The following is a 15,437-nucleotide window of genomic DNA, read 5'->3' on the forward strand; positions in this document are numbered from 1 at the left end:
ACATATAATACTAGGAAAGAAATTTTGCTCCCACTGACCTTCTTGTTTACACAAGATTCGTCTGCGTTCTTGATGAAACCAAAGTCACTGATTGCTTCATCAAAACGTATATTCCAGCTCCTAGATGCCTGCTTCAATCCGTAGATTGATTTCTTTAGCTTGCATACCTTTTTAGCATTCTTTGGATCCTCAAAACCTTCAGGCTGTGTCATGAACACAGTTTCTGTTAAAACGCCTTATAAGAAAGCGGTTTTGACATCCATCTGCCATATTTCGTAATCGTAATAATGCAGCGATTGCTAACATTATTCGAATAGACTTTAGCATTGCAACTGGTGAAAAGGTTTCATCGTAATCCACACCGTGGACTTGCCTGTAACCTTTTGCAACCAATCTAGCTTTGAAAACTTCAAGTTTCCCATCCTTGTCCTTTTTCAGTTTGAAAACCCATTTGCTTCCAATGGCTTGGTAGCCATCTGGCAAATCGACCAAATCCCATACTTGGTTTTCAGACATGGAGTCTAATTCAGATTGCATGTGCCATTGCTTGGAGCTAGGGCTCGTCATAGCTTGTTTGTAAGTCGTAGGTTCATCACTTTCAAGTAATAGAACGTCATAGCTCTCGTTCGTCAAAATACCTAAGTACCTTTCCGGTTGAGATCTATATCTTTGCGATCTACGCGGGGTAACATTTCTAGATTGACCATGATTCTCACCAGATTCTTCTAAAGATCTCTGAGTTTCATCCTGAATGTCATCTTGAGCATTCTCTAGAGTTTGTTGTTCGACTCGAATTTCTTCGAGGTCTACTTTTCTCCCACTTGTCATTTTGGAAATGTGATTTTTCTCCAAAAAGACACCATCTCGAGCAACAAACACCTTGTTCTCAGATGTATTCTAGAAGTAATACCCCTTTGTTTCCTTTGGATAGCCCACAAGGATACATTTGTCAGATTTCGGATGAAGTTTGTCTGAAATTAATCGTTTGACGTATACTTCACATCCCCAAATCTTAAGAAAAGACACATTTGGGGGCTTTCCAAACCATAACTCATATGGAGTCTTTTCGACAGCTTTAGACGGAGCTCTATTTATAGTGAGTACAGCTGTATTTAGTGCATGTCCCCAAAATTCTATTGGAAGTTCGGCCTGACCCATCATTGACCTGACCATGTCTAGCAAGGTTCTGTTCTTCCGTTCCGACACACCATTCCATTGTGGTGTTCCAGGAGGAGTCAATTCTGACAGAATTCCACATTCTTTCAGATGGTCATCAAATTCATAGCTCAGATATTCACTGCCTCTATCAGACCGCAGTGCCTTAATCTTCTTGCCTAATTGATTCTCTACTTCACTCTGAAATTCCTTGAATTTGTCAAAGGATTCAGACTTATGCTTCATTAGGTAGACATAACCATATCTACTGAAGTCATCAGTGAAAGTGATAAAGTAGCTGAAACCACCTCTAGCATTTGTACTCATTGGTCCACATACATCTGTATGGATTAAACCCAATAGTTCAGTTGCTCTTTCTCCAACTTTAGAGAAAGGCTGATTTGTCATTTTGCCAAGTAAACATGATTCGCATTTACCATAATCCTCTAAGTCAAATGGTTCTAGAATTCCTTCCTTTTGAAGTCTTTCTAAGCGTTTCAAGTTTATATGGCCTAATCGACAATGCCACAGATAGGTGAGATCTGAATCATCCTTTTTGGCCTTTTTAGTATTTATGTTATAAACTTGTTTGTCGTGATCTAATAAATAAAGTCCATTGACTAATCTAGCAGATCCATAAAACATCTCTTTAAAATAAAACGAACAACTATTGTCTTTTATTAAAAAGGAAAATCCCTTAGCATCTAAGCAAGAAACTGAAATGATGTTTTTAGTAAGACTTGGAACATGGAAACATTCTTCCAGTTCCAAAACTAGCCCAGAGGGCAACGACAAATAATAAGTTCCTACAGCTAATGCAGCAATCCGTGCTCCATTTCCCACTCGTAGGTCGACTTCACCCTTGCTTAACTTTCTACTTCTTCTTAGTCCCTGTGGATTGGAACATAAGTGTGAGCCACAACCTGTATCTAATACCCAAGAAGTTGAATTAGCAAGTATACAGTCTATAACGAAAATACCTGAAGATGGAACGACTGTTCCGTTCTTCTGATCTTCCTTTAGCTTCAAGCAATCTCTCTTCTAATGCCCCTTCTTCTTGCAGTAGAAGCATTCGGATTCAGAAGTGGGTTGATTGACCTTCCTCTTTTCAGACTTGGCGCCAGTTTGCTTAGTTGGGCTGGCCTTGTTGCCACCTTTCTTAGCATTCCTCTTCTTTCCAGATTTCTTGAACTTGCCCCCACGTACCATAAGCACATCTTGCTTATCACTTTTGAGCGTCTTTTCAGCGGTCTTTAGCATACCGTGAAGCTCAGTGAGCGTTTTGTCCAGACTATTCATACTGTAGTTCAGTTTGAACTGATCATACCCGTTATGAAGAGAATGGAGGATGGTGTCTACAGCCATTTCCTGAGAGAATTGCTGATCCAGCCGACTCATATTCTCAATGAGTCCAATCATTTTGAGAACATGTGGACTTACGGGCTCGCCTTTCTTAAGCTTGGTCTCAAGAATTTGCCTATGAGTCTCGAATCTTTCGACTCGAGCTAGATCTTGGAACATGTTCTTTAACTCACTGATGATCGTGAAAGCATCTGAGTTGATGAACGTTTTCTGCAGATCTGCACTCATGGTGGCGAGCATTAGACATTTCACATCCTTGTTGGCATCAATCCAACGATTGAGGGCTGCCTGAGTGACCCCGTCGCCTGCGGCTTCGGGCATCGCCTCTTCCAGGACATACTCCTTTTCCTCCTGCATAAGAACTATTTGCAAGTTCCTTTGCCAGTCAAGGAAGTTTTTCCCGCTCAACTTCTCCTTTTCGAGAATTGATCGAATGTTGAATGAATTGTTGTTTGCCATAATTAAAACTACAATTGAAAAGAATAAACAAATAAATAACCATTCACAGTTTCTCTTAATAAACTTAAATTCTAGCATACATGCATAATTCAATGTTCATTAAGCATTTTATTCAAGTTATGTGTTCCGGCAGGTGTGAATAAAATGATTCCAAGATCCTAAAATCCATTGAAGAATTAAGCACAGTTTGTCGACTCAATCCTAAAACATCTTAGGTAAGCAAAAACCTTTTGCCAATAGTCTAGAAACTATTCTTGGTTGATAGGCACGTCTAAGAACTTATTAGGTAAACCTATCGATTTTGCCACGACATAAAAGGACTCCTTACTTATATCGTTGAGTTTCACCAAAACTAACATGTACTCACAATTATTTGTGTACCTTGCCCCTTTAGGACCAATAAGTAACACCTCGCTGAGCGAAAACTATTACTAGATTGATGTAAAGGATATCCAAGCAAGTGTATATTTTGGCATGGCACCTTTTAACTCAATTTTTAAGTTTGGAACTTAAGGCTCTTACTATGTTGGTTAGATTTTAAGTGAACTAAAATCCTTAATCATGCAACATAATCAAGCCACAATCTCATGCATAATTAAGACATATTTAAAGCAATAAATAACTTAAAGCATGCATAAGATAAATGTGATCTAGTATGGCCCGACTTCATCTTGAAACTTCAACTTCAAAGTCCGTCTTGAAGATCTCCGTGGGAGGCACCATTTTCTTCAAATAGGATAAGCTATAATTAAACTAATTACAACTATTTGATGGTACGCAGACCATATTTGAATTGAAAAACAATTTTGGTACTTTAGACCAATTACATTCAAATTAATGGTACGCAGACCATATTTTCTATCCTATTTGGGCCATACTAGTCACTTCATAACCTGCAAAACAGTACATATACAATATATACCATTCACCAATTCATTATCATGAATGACCCTCATAGGTGGTTAGTAAAACACGTTATGCATCACATAAATATTTGCAGCAATTAATCAAGGGCACCAATAATCTACAAATTATTCAGTCCTTATTAATTCTAATCAAGTTGTTTTAACCTTAAGGATTTGTAGACCTAATCAAGAGTTTATGACTAAAAGGGCTCCCACTTAAACCAATAAATTCATACGCTTTACTAATTTTAAACATAAAAATGTATTTCTAGTCTAACCGGAAACATACAAATTTAATTAAAATTTAAAGCTCATATAAATTTATAATTGAATCCACAAATTTAATTTATTTTCAGTTGTATTAAATTAATTCATGATTTTAATTTTAGTAAAATAATTAGAATAAATGAAATTTATTATAATTATAATATTCAAAATTAAAATCCAAGAAAATAATTTAAATTATTAATTTTAAAATTAATTAAAATTACGTAAACTGAAAATTTCAAATTAAAATTTTAAAACGATCTAATCGTAACATGAGGTGCGCAACATCATCACGCAATGCACAGCCATAGGCCACACGCACGCAGCCATCGCTGGCCATGTGCGCGCAACCTATGTGCTGCGTCGCATTCGTCGTTGCACACCATCGCAAGGTACCATCGAAGCACACGAGGTAACTGCTCGCTGCGTGCACCAGCTGTAACACCCCCAAAATTTGGACCTTTTATATAATCAAAAACCTTGTTTTTATATCATAAAACAATCGTCCAAACCTTGGGAGTGTCACTGCTACATTTATTCTCCATAGAAAATAAATGCAAAGCATCAAAACAATTTAAAATCATTAAAGTCAAAATTAACTAAGTGGTCTAAAAGGTGCCCCATACAAACTACAACCAATTCCCATAAAATGAATAACAAAAACCAACTTAAACTTAAACTGAAATAGAAATTGTCTCTTGACTAGGTGGTTATTCTAAGCGTCTCCTCACTCGTAGCCAAATACCTTTACCAACCTGCAAAAATAAATAGAAAAGAGACAAGAGAGACGAACTCCCAAAAATCAGATAAACTGAGTAATTCCAACTCCATCCCGTAAAATAAAATTTTAGTTTTGAAAACGTTTTGAGTATATAAAATAAGTAATTAAACAACAAGTACAAATTTAATAATTCCATTATTAACTTATCACATAAGATCAATATTAATTAAGTGAGGGAAAAAGAGCGCTAAGGATCGCGCGTAACCCTTGGAAATGGCCAAAGTAAGACGAGTACAGAATGTCCCTAGTGTGCACACCCCTCACTAATTAACTATGGGTCTCCGCGACCGCGCACCAATAGAATTAGGAGGAAGACTAAGCAGAAAGTTTAATACAGAATAATAAAAACCTACTAGAAGCCTACCGGGTCTCCACTAAAGTGCACCGATAGAACAACATCTAGAAGGGCAACCTGTTCCTAACCCTTACGGGCTTTTCCCTCTGAGATTACACTTTACGTAATTAGTATTTTGATTGGGTTCGAAACATATAGTATACGTAGCCACAAGAACAAACATTATGGATTAATCATCATTTAGTCTTTCTTATTTACGCCTATTATGCCCAAGAGTAATCAACCCCTTATACCAAAGAGTAACCAAATAGTTCCTGCCATACAAACCATTAGCATCCAATCATCCATCCAACACTATGTCCAAGTTACACAATACACAATACTAACACTATAATCCGTAAGATATAAATCATAATCTCCATAACATAAGTACGTAGTATATAGTAGTTCAAATAATATTTTCATAGTACTACCAATATAAGAAATGCCCATGAATTCTAATCGTATAGCTTATATAAACAACACTTAGTCTCCCTAGCACATAATAGCACATAAACATGTTCAAATATTTTTCTTAACGGGATTCAAAGATGATGGACATTGAAAATTACCTTGCGTGCGCGAACTCCGTACTAGTTATCACCTTGCGTGTTTCCTAATATCCGTCTACGATTATACAAGAATAAATAAGCCTAAATTAGTACATGATACCTTAATCCATAGTTAACATTCTCAACTTTGTCCAGCAATCCTAATTTTAATTTCCAACGTTAATGACTAATCTAGTTAATTATTAATAAATAGGATAAGAGCATTAGTGCGATCATCACTATCAGTACTGAAAGTCTAGCACTCCATGGTTTTTTTTTGTTTTGAAAACGACATGATTCAATTTGCTATTTGTTAGCTTATCAGAAGGATCATGGGAAAATGAATATAGGTCAATATCATGTTCAGAATAAGATTGGACATGAAAACTTTATTAAAACTTACCAGAGAAAATAAACCAAAGTTTGATGATGGAGATGACGACGGCTGTGTTTTGAGAGGCGGGGGTTTATTAGGAGTCAATTTACACGGCATGAATTTTGAGGTTTGTGGGAGTATATATAACATACGGTGATTAGGGTTTAATTAGGATACTAAATTTCAGAACCTTTATAAAACAATCTAAAAATACTTTTTTTTTTAAACTCATTAAAACTTTTATTTTAAAATTGTAAAATTATCTTAAGTTACCAAAATAGTTTATTAAAAAATACCCGAAAGTTCGGGATATTACACCAGCGCTCGATGCACGCGAGCCATCGCTCGCTGCACGCTGTCGTTCGATGCTGGGCGTAGCGCTCGTCGCACGCGAGCCAGCGCTCGCTGCGCGCGAGGCAGTGCGCGTTGCACGCGACTGCTCGCTGCCTTGCTCTCGCCCTTGCCCACTCGCCCATCGCTCACAGCACACGACACAAGGCAGGGTTGATGCCTTGTGCTCGTGCACCATAGCCTTGCTCATTGCATTCATACCGCATGGGCGACGAGCTCCCTTGCTCGTCGTCGCATGCCCGCACTATACAACACCCCTTAAGGGTAACACGTAGCGTCCATTGCTTTGTGCGTGCAAGTTATATGAGCGAATCGCATAAAAATTAAAATTTTATTTTCAAAATTAATGACAAATTAATAAATCATATTAATTTCATAATTTTAGGGCGAAAAATCGAAAATTTATTAATTAATTTATTTCCGATTAACATGGATTCAAGTCTAGGTCATAAAAATTTAAAATTTAACACAAATTACAATTTTTATGGTGGTTTTTAATCATAGGTATCTAATTAAATTATTAACTAATTATGAAAATCAAATTAATTCTAAATTATTCCAATTTTCAACAAATTAATCATAATTACAAATTAGATTGCATAATTAACAAGGCTAGGCATTCAAACTTGTTAAACATATACAGTAGGTCAATCAAAAATTCAAGATTTATCAACGAGAATCGCAAATATTTAATTTAACATCTTAAATTTACGAAATTTTGCGTTCGAAAAACTAAAACCTCCGAAAAGTCATAGTTAGGCTTCGAATTTGATAATTCAGGGTTCGGCCGAAAAAAACTTTTTTTGTCAAAATTTTAGAATGCCTTTTACATGCGGAATTGACACAAAAATCACTCGATTTGGATGAGTAACGAAGAAACTGCCGAAAAACTGCGTACATATAATTAAATAAACGCAATTTGCAATTAATTAACAATTACGAAAATTAATCACCCTTTTTAATTCTTGTAAATTTGTAATATTTAACCATGTTTATGCAATTTAGATTATGAAAATAATAAGAGGCTCGTGATACCACTGTTAGGTTATGATACATATGACAATACATAAATCACGCGGAAAAACCATAAAGCCAGGAAAACATATTATTTACACATAATCATTTAGCATAGTATAGATGCATACACATTGTAGCGTGCCTTCCCTAGCTGCGCCCGAACCGAACAAGAACAAGTCTTTAGGACTCCAAATGTCGTCCCTCGGTAGATAGTCCACAGTACGTCCGGATCCGCCTCAAGATTGACCAACTAGAATCGCCCTTAAGGTGCTTAGGAATTTTCGGCTATTATTGTGCAAGAGTGTGGCTGAATTTTCTTTCAAAACTTAACCTTTTGAATACTTCAATCGTGTTTATAAATTATGACCCTAGGCCCTTATTTATAGAGGTTTGGAAAGGGAATTGGAATCCTAGTAGGATACGATTTAATTAAACTTAGAATCCTACAAGGACTCTAATTAATTAAATAATCCTAATAGGAATAGGAGTTTAATCATACACCAAATCCTAATAGATTTAGGAATTGTGCATGGACACAAACACACACGCACGGAGCCACGAGGGCGCCCGCACGCGTGCGCTCGGCCCACGCAACCCACGCTGGGCAGCCTTGCCTTGGTGCGCTGGGCCTGCCTTGCGGTGGGCCTGGCGCTGCCTTGGGCTGGGCGTTGGCGCGCGTCTTTGCTTGCTGGGCGATGGCCTGGCTTCGTGCTGGGCCTTCGTCCGGCAGGCCTCGTCCGATGCTTATTCGTACGATACGCTTCCGATTAAATTCCCGGTTCCGGAATTCATTTCCGATACGAACAATATTTAATATTTCCGATTCCGGAATTAATTTTCCGTTTCGAACAAATATTTAATATTTCCGTTTCCGGAACTATTTTCCGATTCCGATAATATTTCCGATTCTGACAATATTTCCGTTTCCGGCAATATTTCCGATTCAGGCAATATTTCCATTTCCGATAATATTTTCCGATACGTACCATGTTTCCGTTTCCGGCAACATCTACGACTTGGATAATATTTATATTTCCGATACGATCCATATTTCCGTTTCCGGCAATATCATCGTTTCGGGAGTATTCATTTCTTGCTTGTGACGATCTCAGCTCCCACTGAAACCAAGATCCGTCGATTCCGAATATTCATAGATAGAGTATTTAATGCCATTAAATACTTGTTCCGTTTACGTACTATTTGTGTGACCCTACGGGTTCAGTCAAGAGTAAGCTGTGGATTAATATCATTAATTCCACTTGAACTGAAGCGGCCTCTAGCTAGGCATTCAGCTCATTTGATCTCACTGAATTATTAACTTGTTTAATTAATACTGAACCGCATTTATTAGACTTAACATTGAATGCATACTTGGACCAAGGGCATTATTTCCTTCACCTGGCTGGGCGACAAAATTTCTCACGCCCCTGCTGGGCGCCAAAATTTCTCACGCCCCTGCTGGGCGCTGAAGTTGCTGCCTGGCCTTTTGGGTCAGGCACAGCAGCCTCGGTGCCCGCGCATGAAAAAATATACGTAGCAAAAAAAAAACTTCTCGTAAAAATTGCTGCAAGGGCGTATGAAAAGGCACTCGATTCTAAAAGCGACAAAAAAATAAAAATAAATAACTCTTTGTGTCGTTGTTAGGCCTCCTACGGCGACAATGCTCGGCACCAAAACCGAGCATGCTAATTAAATGACCTTGAATGTCACATGGGCAAAGTATTCAAAAAATAATGTTCGAATGAAGTCTTCAAGAAAAAATAAATGTTCAAATAAAAAATAAATAAATCCGAGTCTAGACTAGGCTATGCCGAAGTACAATCTAAATCCTAAGTCTTAGTTGTCTTATCCATAGAATCGGTCCTAATGCTTGGTTAAACCATATTGAGTCTCCCTTCCTAACATTTAAATCAATAAGCACCCATATGTAATTGTCATCCCTTGCTAAGAGTCTACGGCCTCAATACTCTCTCTCACCAATAAAAAGAATATACTATAGTATTTGCAAAATGGAAACAGTCACATTCTGAAAATCATTCCTCATGGTCGCACAACCCCCAAAGTGAACCTAAGGTGTCAATACCATTAGCAAAAAATTAATGGCCTCAAGGCTCAAGATCACATTGGGTCACGACTATCATAGTCCTCTCGAGCCACTCGCTCCTTGAAGTATTCCTAAGTACGGACTAAAAGATTTTCCATGAATGCAACATGACCAACCATAAAAATACCCAAATCGGCATACCATAAGGCTACCATTGGGGTAAAGCAATACACACTAAGAGAGAAGCCGCACTAATGATTCTAGTCTTACAAAAATGAAAATTCGATTTCCCCAACTAACTACCTTGCCAACATTAAGCAAAATGGCGCATGACAAATGAACACCCAAGGGTTAAAATCTAAAGTGTCAATAAACGAAAGTTATGGTCCAATTAGCCTAAGTCTGAGAGTCGCTTGGTCAAGTATTATAGGCTTACGCCACGTCATTATTTTGAGTCTAGGCCACCTCCTTGTATTCATACACGGGTTATAATCAGAAAGATTAATGAAAGTTCGAGTCTAAATCACAACTTCTAATTAAATCCCAGAAACTAGAATCTGAAAAGAAGCAAAAAAAAGTTATTTTCGATGCAATTCTTTCGTTAAATTTCAATAAGGTAAAAGCAAGATTTTGAATCAACGCTATTTGCACATTTTAAGAAACGACTAAATACGCTTGCAAAGTAAGACAATTTAAAAGGTCCACCCTAGGCCCACTAAAGCTAAAGGTCCACCCTAGGCCTACTAAAGTTAAAGGTCCACTATAGGCCTACCAAACGAGGCTCACTCAGTCTCGCCTCGTGACTCAAAGACCACAACCATCTACCTTTTAGCCCAAACAAAAAAGTTGATTGAAGGATTTATGTTGGGGAGAAATCCCAAGCAAAAAGAAAAAAGAGAAAGAGAAAAGGGAGAGCGAAAAGAGCCATGAAATACTTAGCCCGTACCTCCCAAAGTGCGAAATCTACCCAAGTAAACGAAGGAAAAGAATTGAGTCAACCAATCCAAATCATAAAATTCTACGATGTCTACCCTTTCCAATCCTTATGCTCTTAGATGCCTTCGCTCTGGGGTCCCTGTGCAGCTCATTTAACCCATCCATGTTCTCATTGCCATAACCCAAGAAACCATTACCTCGACTCTTGTTCTTGAACTTGTTGTCAACCGCAAACCACGCACGGCCATTGACACGTGCGTCATACCCATTATTTCCAAAGCCCAAACCTGTTCTTACACCATCATTAGCATAATGACCATATAATTTGTGTGGATATATCCTGTTGATATACCCTTTAGCCGTCCCCATGTTACTCATTGGCCTTGGTTGATGTAAACTCATGACACTAGCTTGAGGCTGCAAATTGTGAGTCCTAGAAGATGTAATCCTTATGCTTGACCAATACCTATACAACTTATCCAATCTCATTCAACCCATCTTTCAAGCCGTCTTGAGTCACAAATAAAAAAGAGACAAATGAAAAGTACATTCTACGCTCAACATAAGAATAAAAAAAAAATAAAAAAATGTAAAAAAGAAACTTTGCAAAGCGCCTCTAAAGTTAGTCTAAAAAGAAAAAGAAGAATTTAGCGCACCAAAAAAGATCCGCCCAGAAATAATTTTCAGCGCCCACTGCTGGGCGCCAAAATCATTAACGCCCCAGCCTGGGCGCTGAATCTCTCTGCTCGCTAAATTTTGTCCAGAAGTGCTCGTCATTTTATCCGCACATGCACGAAAAAATAACGAACACTTGGAGGGGTACAACACGTATTCAGACATACGTACCACCAAAAAATACATGTACTCAAAAAAATATATAAAACGTATTCAGACATACGTACCACCAAAAAATACATGTACTCAAAAAAATATATAAAACAAATTTTTGGCTTACGACAAGGCAGCAGATTAAAATAATAATAAACTTCACTTACTCTACCGTTTCAAATAATATGTTTCCACCTCAGAACGTACTTGTTTAAAATCAGCATTCTAAAAAACCATTTTCTAGACTAAGAACTACGCAAGACCTGATTCCAAATTAAATCTATTTAAGGCGGATACGTAGGCAATCCATGATTCAGTCCAACCAATTTGCAAAAATGTTAGAGCCTATAGAATAACAAGAATAAGAAATAGAGTCCCTTATTGAAATTACTTGCAATCCAAGTCGAAAGAAAAATTTAAGTCAAAGAAAGAATCCAAATCATCAAGATGCCAAAACGAGCACACATCGAAAAATAATAAGGGCACGTACCCTTGCCAGAAGGAGCACTCACACTCCTAGGCACTTAGCCAAGACTCAAAAGACCGCTTTGCCTCAATTGGATGGGGGCTAGCGCAAGCGTCCATGACCTCTAAAATACTCGACTTGACCCTCCCTAAAGCGAACTAACTCACTAAAAGACCTTCTTTCACCACTAGACATAGTCGTTCGCTTAAAAACCTTCTTTAACCCCTAGACACAGTCATAGTCGCCGACAAGTAGTAAAGGAAGTAAGCTTGCAATAAAGAGGATTGTTCTACGGCATCACCCCATCGTTCCTTCGAACTCAGGGCACCCGTTCATGGTAATTCAAATGCTTGCTAATCCCCTTTGGAAAAAATAAGACATTGTCAATAGGACTTGGCACTTAACCGAGGCTCACCCTACTCAGACATGTGACACGGGCATCTAAAATCGAAATCTGAAAGCATTATTAATGGGAAGACATAACAGCAACTGGGGGCTAAAAAGTGAAATGAAAGAGCTAGGGAAAGAACTAAGTAAACCTTGATCCTTTGTACACACATACACCAAGTAAATCTAAGTCTATTTGAAAACGGTTTATATTCCCGCAATTTTGGAAAAGATGGCCCTAAAAGCCTAAAGCATATGCCAAACGGGCACAAGTATATCTTGACGCCTGCACCCTGGCTTCCAGCAAATCCTTAGACAGCATTCCAAAAATCGTAACAGTATTTTTTGATTCACTCGTGTAATCCTGTACGAGCCCTTCTATAAGTCAACTTACTTAGGACACCTCGGATTGTACACAGTAGGATTCGGATTTTAAATAATTTTCAAATAATTTTCAAAGACTTTTTCGAACATAATAAAGTGTCGTTGGTTTAATCTAAGTATGCGTTTATCCCGATGTTGCAAGTGAGTCAAAAAGATTTCTAAATATGATTATGGGTAAAGAAAGGCACCTAGATTTTGGCCAAGGCATACTACAACATGTGACTACCTTGACCATGGCAATGTCGCACAATACGACATTTACAAGAGAAGTAGCAAAATCACTACTCGAACGTACCTCGCACTAAAACGAGTCTGGTTCAAACTATTCGTGATCCATGTCACCATGAATGCATAAAAACGTATGCCAAGCATTATAGCACCAAGCCAATCCCGTAGCTACAGTTGGGGGCTTGAGAAAAACACTCTAAAAATGCTCGAAATGACGATTTTATCGCAAATTCTCGACGCTAATGCTATACATACGTTATAGGGGCACAATCCTAAGGTTTGATCATGTAAAACGAACCTTAGAATGGCTACAACCCCTTCCAAATTCTAAGCGCTACTTAGAATATATAAAGTCACCCCACTAACAAGGGTAACTGAAAATCGCGAGTCACCAAAACTCCGATCAAACTACTACACATAACGCTCGCCCTACAAGCGCCCGTTACACAGTCTACCTCGTTCCAAAGCAAAAGCGAAAGAAAAAATCAAGGATAAGAACTGTCAAAATATACCCAGAAATCATTTTCAACGCCCAGAGCTGGGCGCCGATATCTTTAACGCCCCAGCCTGGGCGCTGAATCTTTCTGCTAGCCAAGTTTTACCCAGATATAAAAATAAGAAAGAAACACCTATGAATCCTCGCATCGAACGAAGTAATAAGCCGTGCAAACCCACGCGGAAGGTGCTACACTTGTTCGAACACCTGAACGAGGCATGACGAAGTATTCCAATGCAAAAAATAATAATGATATCCCAACACCTGGAGAAATGTTCTAATACATGTTGTTAGGCCACACAAGCCTACGTCGCACCATAAGTTCAGCCATCCCACGGTGCAAGTCTAAAAAACGAGAGTAAGGCATATTGCACTAATGTAGGCACGACCAAGAGCACGTGTAAAAGAGACAAAGACTACTTATCGCCCAAATTCAAAATGCAAGCCACACGACTTCTACATTAAGGATTAAAGGTAGAAAAATATTACCTATCACGGAAGGGATAGCTCGCACCTACACGAGCGGAACCCCAAGGCATCTTTCTCGAAAGAACCTACAAAATCGTACGCCAAAAGGAAAGCATCCCAACATGCATACTTGGGGGCTCCAAGCTACGAAACAACCATAGCAAAAAAAATAATCTCGAAGCAAATGTTTGAACAATCGAAAGGGTACGATGTTTGAGCCCACTTTATAAATGGGCCTGAACCCTATCAAGCTTCTAAGCAAACTATTCAAAATCAGTCATTGCTCAAAAAAAAAAAAAAAATAATTCAAGCAAACTGATTAATGGACCGCACACCACGGCCATTCTATGAACGCTCGTTCGCACACACATATCGTCTTTTCTAAGTATCGAACATTTACGAACGCGTTCAAAAGAAAAAAAAGAGGAAAACGGACGAACAAGAGGCCGGCTGTGTCATCAAGAAACCTCGCCAGAAATTATTTTTAGCGCCCATCGCTGGGCGCCGAAATCATTAACGCCCAGGCATGGGCGCCGAAAATGATTCCAGACCCAAAAAACAACCCTGACTTCTATAGGGCCCTGCCATATTTATTCGACTTGAAAATTGCCGATTCCTTTACTGAAAGTCGCACCTCACGGCTTTGTTAAGAGTAGCACACCATTACAAAGATCGCTCGCACTTACAAGCACAATCCCGAACACGATCAAGGACATTACAAAATGCGTATCCCCAAGGAACCCCTGTGACAAGAAATGACCGTCAAGCACGAATTCTTGGGGGCTCGAAAGAAAATATATATTATGCAAAGTAAAAACAATATTCCCAGACTACGCTGTACGAAGTCCCATGTTTGGATGTCTCAAAAAATAAAACCGGTTTACGACCTCAAGACAAAGGTCGCCGTTGATGCTTATACATAGTCCCCTAATCAAGGACCCAGGTAGTGGCAAAATTGAGCCGTAAAGACTACCTCAAAACCATAAAAGAAGATGACCACAAGACAATGGTCCGTCCAAGCACGTTGTTAACCCACATTCAGGTTGCAACTAAATCCGATCATCCCTCGAAAGAATTCGCTCCTGCGAGAATGAATAAAAAGAAATTCTCAAGAGAAATCACAAGAACAAATGAAATAGGGACTTCCCACCTCAATCGGGCAAGTTCGCGCCACGAACCGCGCGAGTTCCAAATCAAGGAAAAAAAAACGAATTCAGGGATGTCCACCCTTAGCGGACAGGGCTCGCCCACCTTCAGCGGGCGGGGTCTGCGTCACTAGCCGCGCAGGTCCTCAGTTTTCCAAAAATGAAATTTTCAAAATTCAAAATGAAACAGGCTCGCCATCTTCAGCCCGCGGGGTCTACGGCACAAACCACGTAGGTCCTCATTTTTCAAAAAATGAACACAAAACAAATTTCAAAATAGATTCGTCCACTTCTATCGGACGGGGTGTCCACCCTTAGCGGACAGGTTCGCCATCTTTAGCCGGCGGGGTCTACGTCACAAGACGCGTAGGTCCTTATTTTCAAATTTCAAAAATAGATTCTTCCACTTCTATCGGACAGGGTGTCCACCCTTAGCGGACAGGCTCGCCATCTTTAACCGGCGGGGTCTGCGTCACTAACCGCGCAGGTCCTTAGTC

The sequence above is a fragment of the Spinacia oleracea genome, chromosome 3, assembly GCF_020520425.1.
Source record: "Spinacia oleracea cultivar Varoflay chromosome 3, BTI_SOV_V1, whole genome shotgun sequence".
NCBI classification, from domain to species: Eukaryota; Viridiplantae; Streptophyta; class Magnoliopsida; order Caryophyllales; family Amaranthaceae; genus Spinacia; species Spinacia oleracea.